General features: G+C 36.4%; 1 long non-coding RNA gene across 1 annotated transcript in view; it reads right to left on the bottom strand.

Moving 5' to 3' along the window:
* LOC106725883 overlaps window positions 1-4,597 on the bottom strand; it is a 17,227-nt gene extending 12,630 nt beyond the window's left edge. The window contains exons 1-2 of the long non-coding RNA XR_001361882.1: window positions 4,584-4,597; window positions 1,165-1,168 (exon numbers count right to left, since the gene is read on the bottom strand). This is a non-coding gene — a long non-coding RNA (uncharacterized LOC106725883). The remainder of the gene's footprint in view (window positions 1-1,164; window positions 1,169-4,583) is intronic.
* Window positions 4,598-10,251: the final 5,654 nt, after the last annotated feature.

Consider the following 10,251-nt stretch of genomic DNA (forward strand, 5'->3'; position numbering starts at 1 on the left):
ATCAATGATTCTCTCTCTCATCATTGATGTTTCTATCTCTCTCTCCCTCTCCCTTCCTCTCTGAAATCAATAAAATAAATAAATAAACAAATAAATAAATAATTTTTTTAAAAAGAGCCAGAGGGGAAAAAATATTTTAGAATATAATAGAAGTAATCCTGTTATTTGCAGATTCTTAATATTTCCTACAACTTTTGTGATATTATACTATGCTAGTACAGTTTTGATAATATTGTTATATTTAAAGTATTTTTTCTTGAAATATTAATGTTCATTGCATGTAAATGGCTAATTATTTTGTATCTACAAAAAAAAACACCTATAAAAGAAGGGAAAGGGGAAACATAGTAAAGAAACCACCAGCAGCATCTGCCACAGTTTGGGGAAAAGTTTAGAAATGAAGAGGTATACTTTAAAATGATAGCATTTGCTCATGTTGAATGATTTTGCTCTCCTCAAATCTAAAGTTATCTTCATCAGTGCTTAACTAGAAAATGCAATATAATCTCATGGTGTTCAACATACTATGACTGGAAACCCATTTTAAAATACCATTCACTGAAAGATACATAACTGCTGTAGGCTCAGAGATTCTTTAGGTGTCTAAACACACTGTATGCACATGGACACAAAATCACAGAATTTGCCTTACAAGGAGTCCATCTATGGAATAGGTTTACAACTATAAACCTACTTTTGCCCTACCCTGGAGAAGAGATTATAACTCTTGAACCATTCAAAGGATCTATTATTGTATTTTATTGTATGCAAAAGTATTTTAAAATGCTTTAAATACTTTGCAAATGAAAGACTCTTATGTGCTTTAAAATCTGTGGCTCTGAGCATCACTGCTATAAGGTCTCAGTGGCTTATCACTTACAAATACCAAGGCACCATGTTTTATTTAGGACAGATCTGGTGCATTAGATTATCCCATCACCTAACAGTGCATTTCTAAATTGCAAGGGACTTTTCTGGGCAATGTGAACAAAATAATTACTTGGGAAACTTGTGTTACAGGATTCCAGGACAGGAGGAATAAGGAAAAGTGAGACAGGAAAATTAGGACAAGGACAAACAGTGTAAGTAATTTGCAGTTGGTCTGCAAATAACAAATCACTATCTTCCCCAGCCAAGGACACTCCAGAGCAAATAGTTAAAGACCTCCCTAATGAGAGAATGCAGAAAGGGAGGGGGAAAAGGAAAAAAGGGCACTTTTACTCCCTAAGCAGAAAAGCCAGCAGTCTCTGACTCAGCAAGATCAAGTTGCCAGGATTCTGGGAAGACCACAAGAAGAAAACCTTGAGACTCAATCTGTACCAAGATACTCAGCAAAATAATCTTTTGAAACCTATATACAGGAGGAGGATATATTACTCCCCAAACTTGCCTAAACATTTGCTTTTCTGGATTAACTGTAAAAGCCCATCTCTGCTCCAAGCAGGATGAAATAGACCTGCTTGCTCTGCTTTGCCTTTTCAATAAAGGTGCATGCTTTAATAAATTGGCTATTCACAAGATAGTCAAGGTCCTTCTCGTATAAATTCATTTACTAATACATGAGAAGATAAGGATTGAGGTTGGGGACAGCCCTCTCCCACTAGCTCAAGGAGCTGTCCTGTCCAGTAATACCTCTCTGGTGTTGGTGAGAGGAGCCTATAACACTTTTTTCAATATTTCATTGTGATATGATAGGAACAACACTTGGAGGTCATTTACTAGTATAAAGGATAAGCAAAAGTAGGTTTACAGTTATATGAAAAATATAATAATACAAGAATAAACTATTTTGAGTACTCACAACTATAAATCTACTTTTGTCAACCCATGAATGACAGAGTTCTGTTATTGGAGACACAGCTGGGAATCTAGGAGTTACGGCCTCTGAGCACTCAACGTGCAGAAATCCATGCACTTTCCTCCCAGGAGCTTCCCAGGCCTTCGCTTAGAACTAATTTTAGACACAATTCTTAAAAGGTTGGAAGAGTGGATATCTAAAATCTTGGTTCATAACTCGAAGTACAAATTAGAGAGATTAAGGGAGGGGGAAATCAGAGAGATTCTAGAAAAGTAAAGAGCAACCTGCAAGCTCCAGGCCACATTCAGCCTACGAAGCACATTATAATAATTACAACTTCCATTTGATGCTTACCTTATGTCATGCACTGGACTATGCATTTTGTAATCTATTATCTTAGTCGCAATATCTCTTTGACATAGACATTCTATCTTCATCTTACAAACAAAGAAACTCTGGCACAGGGGTTAAGTAACTTGCCTAAAGTCACATTGAGTATGTGATGTATTGTTTGAACCCAAGTTTGTATAAACAGGCCCCTTTCTGAATAATTAGCAGCTGTTATTATGGTCTAATTTTAATTTCAGCTTTTTATACATACGGAAAAGAATCATGATGCAAAATTACTCAGAGTAAAAAGCTTGTGTCATTCTTGACCTTGATAAAACAATGAATAGATAAGCTGGATCAGGAAGTTTGTATATACAGAAAAAATACTAACTTAACTGCCACAAGTGTAAATCGTGTGAATTTTCTCTTTATTAAGTCAGGGTTTCTCAACAAAAGCAACATTGATATTTTGGAACAGATAATTCTTTGTAGTGAGAGGCTGTCCTGTGCAAGGCAGGATATTTAGCAGTGTTCCTAGCCTCTATCCCAGTGGTTCTCAACCTGTGGGTCGCTAACCCTTTGGGGGTCAAACGACCCTTTCACAGGGGTCACTTAAGACCATCGGAAAACACATATATAATTACATGTTGTTTTTGTGATTAATCACTATGCTTTAATTATGTTCAATTTGTAACAATGAAAATACATCATGCATATCAGATATTTACTTTATTTATTTACATAACAGTAGCAAAGTTACAGTTATGAAGTAGCAATGAAAATAATTTTATGGTTGGGGGTCACCACAACATGAGGAACTGTATTAAAGGGTCGCGGCATTAGGAAGGTTGAGAACCACTGCTCTATCCACTAGCTGCCAATAGTAACTCACTCCCCAGTTGTAACAATCAAAAATGCCTCCAGATACTGCCAAATGTCCCCTGCTGGGCAAAATGCCCTTAGTTAAGAATCACTGGTTAAGTAAAAGAGCTAACGTAATAATGAAGTCTACTTTAACTTTCTAGAATCATAAAAAGATAGACCTGGAAGAGCCTTTAGTTAGTTCCTTATATGAAAGGTGAGGAGACTGAGATATGATGAGATCAGGCCCTCACCTAAATTGCTAAGCTACTCAGGGGAAGAGTTGAGTGGGAAAGCCAGACATTTCCTTATTTTAAAGCTGATAATGTAGGCATTGACAGATGTCTGGGACATTTCCCATAAATTGGATTCAATGCTGTGGTTATAGTACCCAGAGTGATCCTTTTAAAGCATATTTCAGGTATTTCTCACCTGCTCCTTTCATCCTTAGAATGGAATCCAAAGTCCTAGCCATAGCCCAAAAGATCCTACATAACTTGGCTTCTGGCTACCTCTCCAGACTCATTTCCTAACACTCCCTTCACCCTGATCTTGTCACAATGATTTTCTTGGCATTCCTTTGAACACTCCCAAGCATGGCTCCTATCTTTGCATTCCAGGAATGTTGTTTTCCTAGACATTTCCATGACTTGTTTCTTCACTTCTTTCAGGCATCTGCACAAATTTTACTTTAACAGGTAGGTTCTATCTGTCTAAAATTACACTTCTCCTCAACCTTTTCACTCTTTATCTAGCCTGATTTACTTATCTTTGTTACAATTTTCAACACTTAGACATATTTTGTATTGTTTATTCTTAGTCTTTTTCTCCTTTTGAATGCAAAGTACATGCAAAAGTAACTGAAATACTGCTTGGAACATAGTAGACACATAATAAATATTAATTCAGTGAATGAATCACAGTCATCCCAGAAAAACACCTCATACCCCTTAAGTAATCACCCTTCATTTACCCTTGGCAACCACTAATATGATCTCTGTCTCAATAAATTTGCCTATTCTGAATATCCTATATAATAAAAGGCTAATATGCAAATTGACTGAATGGCAGAACGGCCGTTCACTATGATGCGCACCAACCACCACAGGGCAGATGCTCAACGCAGGAGCTGCGTTGTCTGTGCCCTCCCATAGGGGAAGTGCTGCTCAGCCAGAAGCCGGACTCACGGCTGGCGAGCACAGCGGTGGAGGCTGGAGGCTCTCCTGCCTCCATGGCAGCGCTAAGGATGTCTGACTGCTGAGGGCTCCTGAACTGCGAAAGGGTGCAGGCTGGGCTGAGGGACCCCCCCAAGTGCACAATTTTCATGTCCTGGGCCTCTAGTTTCATATATTAATCTACAGCTATACATTTTCCTTTTAGCACTGTTTTTGCTGCATCCTATATCTTTGATATGTTATATTTCCATTTTCATGTTTCTTAAGATATTGTTATGGGTTGAACTGTGTTCCCCCAAAAAGATGTGTTCAAGTCCTAACCCCCAGAACCTCAGAGTATGACCTTATTGGGAAATAGGGTCTTTGCAGAGTAATAAAATTAAAACAAGGGCATTAGGTTGACCTTAATCCAATATAACTGTATTTTTTAAAAGGAGGAAATTTTGGACACAGAGGCAGACATCCACAGAAGGAAGTATACATGAAGAGACACTCAGAATATCGCTTGTTCACTGTTGTCTGTAGTATGTTTTAAAATCAGGAAGTGTGAGGCCTTAATTTGTTCTTCTTTCTCAGGATTGTTTTGGCTCTTTGGGATCATTTGTGTTTCCAAGTGAATTTTAGGATTTCTTTTTTCTTCTATTTCTGCAACACATGCCATTGAGGTTTTGATATGAATTGAATTGAATTGAATCTGTAAATGGCTTTGGGTAATATGAACATTCTAACAATATTGTCTTCCAATTCACAAGCACAGATGTCGTTCCATTTATTTGTATCTTCATTGATTGCTTTTAGCAATGTTTTATAGTTTTCAGTGTACAAGTCTTTTACTTCCTCAGTTAAGCTTATTGCTAAGTATTTTATCCTTTTTGATGCTTTAGTGAGATTTTTTAAAAGTATGTTTTTATTGATTTTAGAGAGGAAGGGAGAAGGAGAAAAAGATAGTAACATCGAGAATCATTAGTTGGCTGCCTCCTACACACCTCCTATTAGGGATTGAGCCCGCAACCTGGGCATGTGCCCTGACTGGGAATCAAACCCTGACCTCTTGCCTCATGGGTCGACACTAAACTACTGAATCACATCAGCTGGACAAGAGACTGTTTTCGTAATTTCCTTTTAAGATTGTTCATTATTAGTGTATTGAAACATAACTAATGTGTGTGTGGTAACTTCATATCTTTCACTGAAATTGTTCATTAGTTATAGTAGTTTTATTGTGGAATCTTTAGGATTTTCTGCATATAAGATAATGTCAACTGAAAACAGGGATAATTTTGCTTGTTTCCAATTTGGATGTCTTTTATTAGTTTTTCTTGGCTGACTGGTCTGGCTCAAATTTCCAGTACAATGTTGAATAATAATGGCAAGAGTTGGTATCCTTGCCTTGTTTTTCATTTTAGAGCAAAAGTTTTGTGTTTCATTAATGACTATTTTTATTGATTTCAGGGAGGGAGAGGGAGAGAGAGAGAGAAATATCAATGATGAGAAAGAATCATTGATTGGATGCCTCCTGCACATTCCCAACTGCGGATCAAGCCAGCAACCCAGGCATGTGCCCTGACTGGGAATTAAATCATGAACTCTTGGTTCATAGGTTGACATTCAACCACTGAACCATGCTAGCAGGGCTTTTAGTACTCCTTTTGCTGCACTCATCCCATAGTTTTGATATGTTGAGTTTATTTTCATTTTTATCCAGATACTTTCTAAATTCTCTTGTGATTTCTTCTTTAACCTATTGGTTGTTTAAAAGTGTGTTGTTTAATGTCGATATATTTATGGATTTTCCTTCTGCTTTTGATTTATAGCTTTATTTCCTTGTGGTCAGAGAAGATACTTTGAATTACTTCAATCTTCTCAAATTTGTTAAGATTTGTTTTGTGGCCTAACGTATCTTAGAGAATGTTCCATGTGTGCCTGAGAAGAATGTGTATCCTGCTATTGTTAGGTATAATGTTATGTCTGTTAGGTCTAGGTGGCCTATAGTGTTGTTTAAGTCTTCTGTTTCTTTATTGATCTGTCTTGTTCTACTCACAATTGAAAGTTAGATATTAAAATCTTCTTTTCTTGTATTGCAATCCATTTCTCTCTTCAGTTCTGTCAATGTTCACTTTATATACAGAGATAGGCAAAAGTAGGTTTATAGTTGTTCATATGGAAAAAGAAATGCAGGTGATGATGAATCATAATAGTTTTATTAACCCCGTGTTTCACATATTCATAACTGTAAACCTACTTTTTGCCCCTCCCCCATATGAGAATTTTAATGTAAATGCATGTACATTCAAAATCTATAATATATTGCTGATGAATTGACCCTTTTATCATTACATAATGCTTTCCTTTATCCTTTGTGACAGTTTCTGACACAGACATGGCCACTCCTGCTCTCTTTAGGTTTTCGTTTGCATGAAATGTCTTTTTCCATCCTTTCACTTTTAGCCTATGTTTCCTTAGATCTAAAGTGAGTCTCTTGTAGTTAGATCTTGTTCTCTCATCCATTTAGCCAATTGATGTATTTTAAATGGGGCACTTAATACATTTACATTTAAAGTAATTACTGATAGGGAAGGACTTACTATTGCCATTTTGTTAATGTATTTCTTGTGTAGCTTTTTTCCCCATCCTTTCCTTTGTTGCCATAATTTTTTGTGTTTTATTGATTTTTTTGTAGTGATAGGTTTTGATTCCTTTCTCATTTTCCACTGTATATATTCTATATATTTTTTTCCTTGTGGTTATCATTACAATGACATAAACTATCTTAGAATTATGACTACCTATTTTAACCCAACTTAAATTCAATTACATATAAAAACTCTACTTGTTTACATCTCTGATCTACCCTTTATGTTATTGATGACAGAAATTACTTCTTTTTCATGTTGCATATTCACTACTTTTATGTTTTGTTTAAAAGTCATTTATGCTCCTACATTACAATACTAGAGATTCTATATTTGACTTTTTTTTACATACTTTATTGATTTTTTACATAGAGGAAGGGAGAGGGATAGAGAGTTAGAAACATTGATGAGAGAGAAACATCGATTAGCTGCCTCCTGCACACCTCCCACTGGGGATGTGCCCGCAACCAAGGTACACAACCAAGGTACATGCCCTTGACCGGAATCGAACCTGGGACCTTTCAGTCCGCAGGCCGACGCTCTATCCACTGAGCCAAACTGGCCAGGGCTCTATATTTGTCTTTATACTTATCTTTACCAGGGAGGTTTATATTTTCACATGGTTTTGAGGTGCTGCTTATTATCCTATTGTTTCAACTTAAAGGTTCCCATCAGCATTTCTTATAGTGTAGGTCTAGTAGTGATGAACTACTTCAGCTGTTATTTCTCTGGGAAAATCTTAATTTCTTCTTCATGACTGAAGGACAGTTTTGCAGAATATAATATTTTTTATTAACAGGGTATTTTTATTTCAGCATTTTTAATATATCATTCCAGTCCCTTGTAGCCTATAAGGTTTCAGCTGAGAAATCTGATTATCTCATAGAAGCTCCTTTGTACGTGCCTTTTTCCTGCTGCTTCCAAGATTCTCTTATTTGTCTGTGACTTTTGATGGTTTGGTTATTATGTGTCTCATTGTAGGTCTGTCTCTACATTTATTCTAGGAAGAGTGTCTGAGTCTCCTGAATTTATCCATTTCTCTCCTGAAATCTGGTGACTTTGAGGTAGGTCATTAATTCTTCAAGTAGGTTCTTTGTCTCTCTTTATCTTTCTCTTCTAGGATTCCCATAATGCATACATTGTTCCACACGGTGGTGTCCCATACGTCTTTTAACCTCTCTTAATTTTTCTTCTTCTTTTTTAAAAAATATATTTTATTGATTTTTTACAGAGAGGAAGGGAGAGGGATAGAGAGTTAGAAATATCAATGAGAGAGAAACATAGATCAGCTGCCTCCTGCACACTCCCCACTGGGGATGTGCCTGCAACCAAGGTACTTGCCCTTGACCGGAATCGAACCTGGGACCCTTGAATCCGCAGGCTGACACTCTATCCACTGAGCCAAACTGATTAGGACTTTTTTTCTTTTCTTTTCTTTTTGCTTCTCTGCCTTGGTAGTTTTGAAAGTTCTGTCTTAGAGTTTGATTATTCTTTGTTCTGTCTGGTCATGTCTGATGTTGAATTCCACTAGCAAATTTTGTTAATTCCATTATTGTGCTCTTTTTAGTTTCAGAATTCCTGTTTGGGCATTCTCTATAGCAGCGGTTCTCAACCTGTGGGTCGTGACCCCTTTGGCGGTCGAACGACCCTTTCACAGGGGTCGTCTAAGACCATCCTGCATATCAGAGATTTACATTACGATTCATAACAGTAGCAACATTACAGTTATGAAATAGCAACAAAAATAATTTTATGGTTGGGTCACAACATGAGGAACTGTATTTAAAGGGCTAGAAGGTTGAGAACCACTGGCTAGACTATGGTCTGTTTTGGTAAATATTCCATGCAGACTTAAATGTGTATTATGCTGTTAAAAGATGGTGTTCCATAAATATAAATTAGGTAAATAGGTCGATAGTGTTGTTCAAATCTTATATACCTTTATTGATTATCTGTCTACTGATTAACTTTATCTGTAGATTCAATGCAATTCCCATCAAAACTACCAATCAAGGAAGTTTTTTTGTGGCTACTGATAAAATGATCCCAAAGTTTTTATGGAGAGGCAAAATACCCAGAATAGCCAATACAATATTGGAGGAGAAAAACAAAGTCAGAAGATTAATACTATCTACCTTTAAGACTACTATAAAGCTATAGTAATCGAGACAGTGTGGTATTTGTAATAAAAAAGATAAATAGGTCAACTGAACCGAACAAAAAGCCCAGAAATAAGACCAAAGAAAAAAAAAATAGAGACAAGTGATTTTTGACAAAAAAAAAAAAACAACAAAAGTAATTCAATGGAGAAAGGATAGTCTTTTCAACGGAGGGTGGTGGAACAACTGGACATCCACATACAAAAAATAAATCTAGGTACAGAATGTATACCTTTCATAAAAATTAACTCAGAATGGATCATAGATCTACTAGTAAATGTACAATCCAAAATTATTAATCTCCTAGAATATAAACAGATGAAAGTCTAGGTGACCTTGGGTTTGGTGATCACTTTTTACTTTATTATTATCATTATTATTTTATTGATGAAAGTATTACATATGTCTCCTTTTTCCCTAATTGCCCCCCCTCCCCAGCCACTCCCATCCCCCAGGACAAGCCTCCTACTTTAATATTTTTTTAAAAAAATATTTTTATTTATTGTTAGAGAGAGAGGAAGGGAAAGAGAAAGAGAAAGAGAGATGTGAGAGCAAAACATGGATTGGCCCCTTAATGAAAGTATTGTCTCCTTTTTCCCTAATTGACCCCCCTCCCCAGCCACTCCCATCCCCCAGGACAAGCCTCCTACTTTAATATTTTTTTAAAAAAATATTTTTATTTATTGTTAGAGAGAGAGGAAGGGAAAGAGAAAGAGAAAGAGAGATGTGAGAGCAAAACATGGATTGGCCCCTTACCAGGGATGGAGACTGCAACCTGGGCAAGTACCCTGACTGGGAATCAAACAGGCAACCTTTCAGTGCACGGGACAATGCCCAACCAACCGAGCCATACCGATGCACAACTGAGTGAGCTACACCAGCCAGGGCAGTGATCATTCTTTAAATACATTAAAGCACAATCCATAAAATAAAAAATCAGGAAGTTGGACTTCATTAAAATTAAAATATTCTGCTCTGTTAAATATACTAAGAAAATGAGAGTAGCTACAGCCTGGGAGACAATATTTGCAACACACATACCCGATAAAGAATACGTATCCAAAATATGCAAAGAAATCTTAAAACTCAGTAATAAGAACACAACACAATTATGGGACAAACAATAAAAAATAGGCAAAATATCTGAACATATACCTCATTAACAAAGATACACAGATGGCAAATATGAAAAAATGTTCAACATCAAGTCATCAGGGAATTGCTAATTAAAATGATACCCCTTACAATAAAAATCTGTGTATTTATGTATGTGTGTGTATATGTGTTGTTGTTTC

The sequence above is a fragment of the Myotis brandtii genome, unplaced genomic scaffold (genome assembly GCF_000412655.1).
Source record: "Myotis brandtii unplaced genomic scaffold, ASM41265v1 scaffold194, whole genome shotgun sequence".
In the NCBI taxonomy this organism is placed as follows: Eukaryota; Metazoa; Chordata; class Mammalia; order Chiroptera; family Vespertilionidae; genus Myotis; species Myotis brandtii.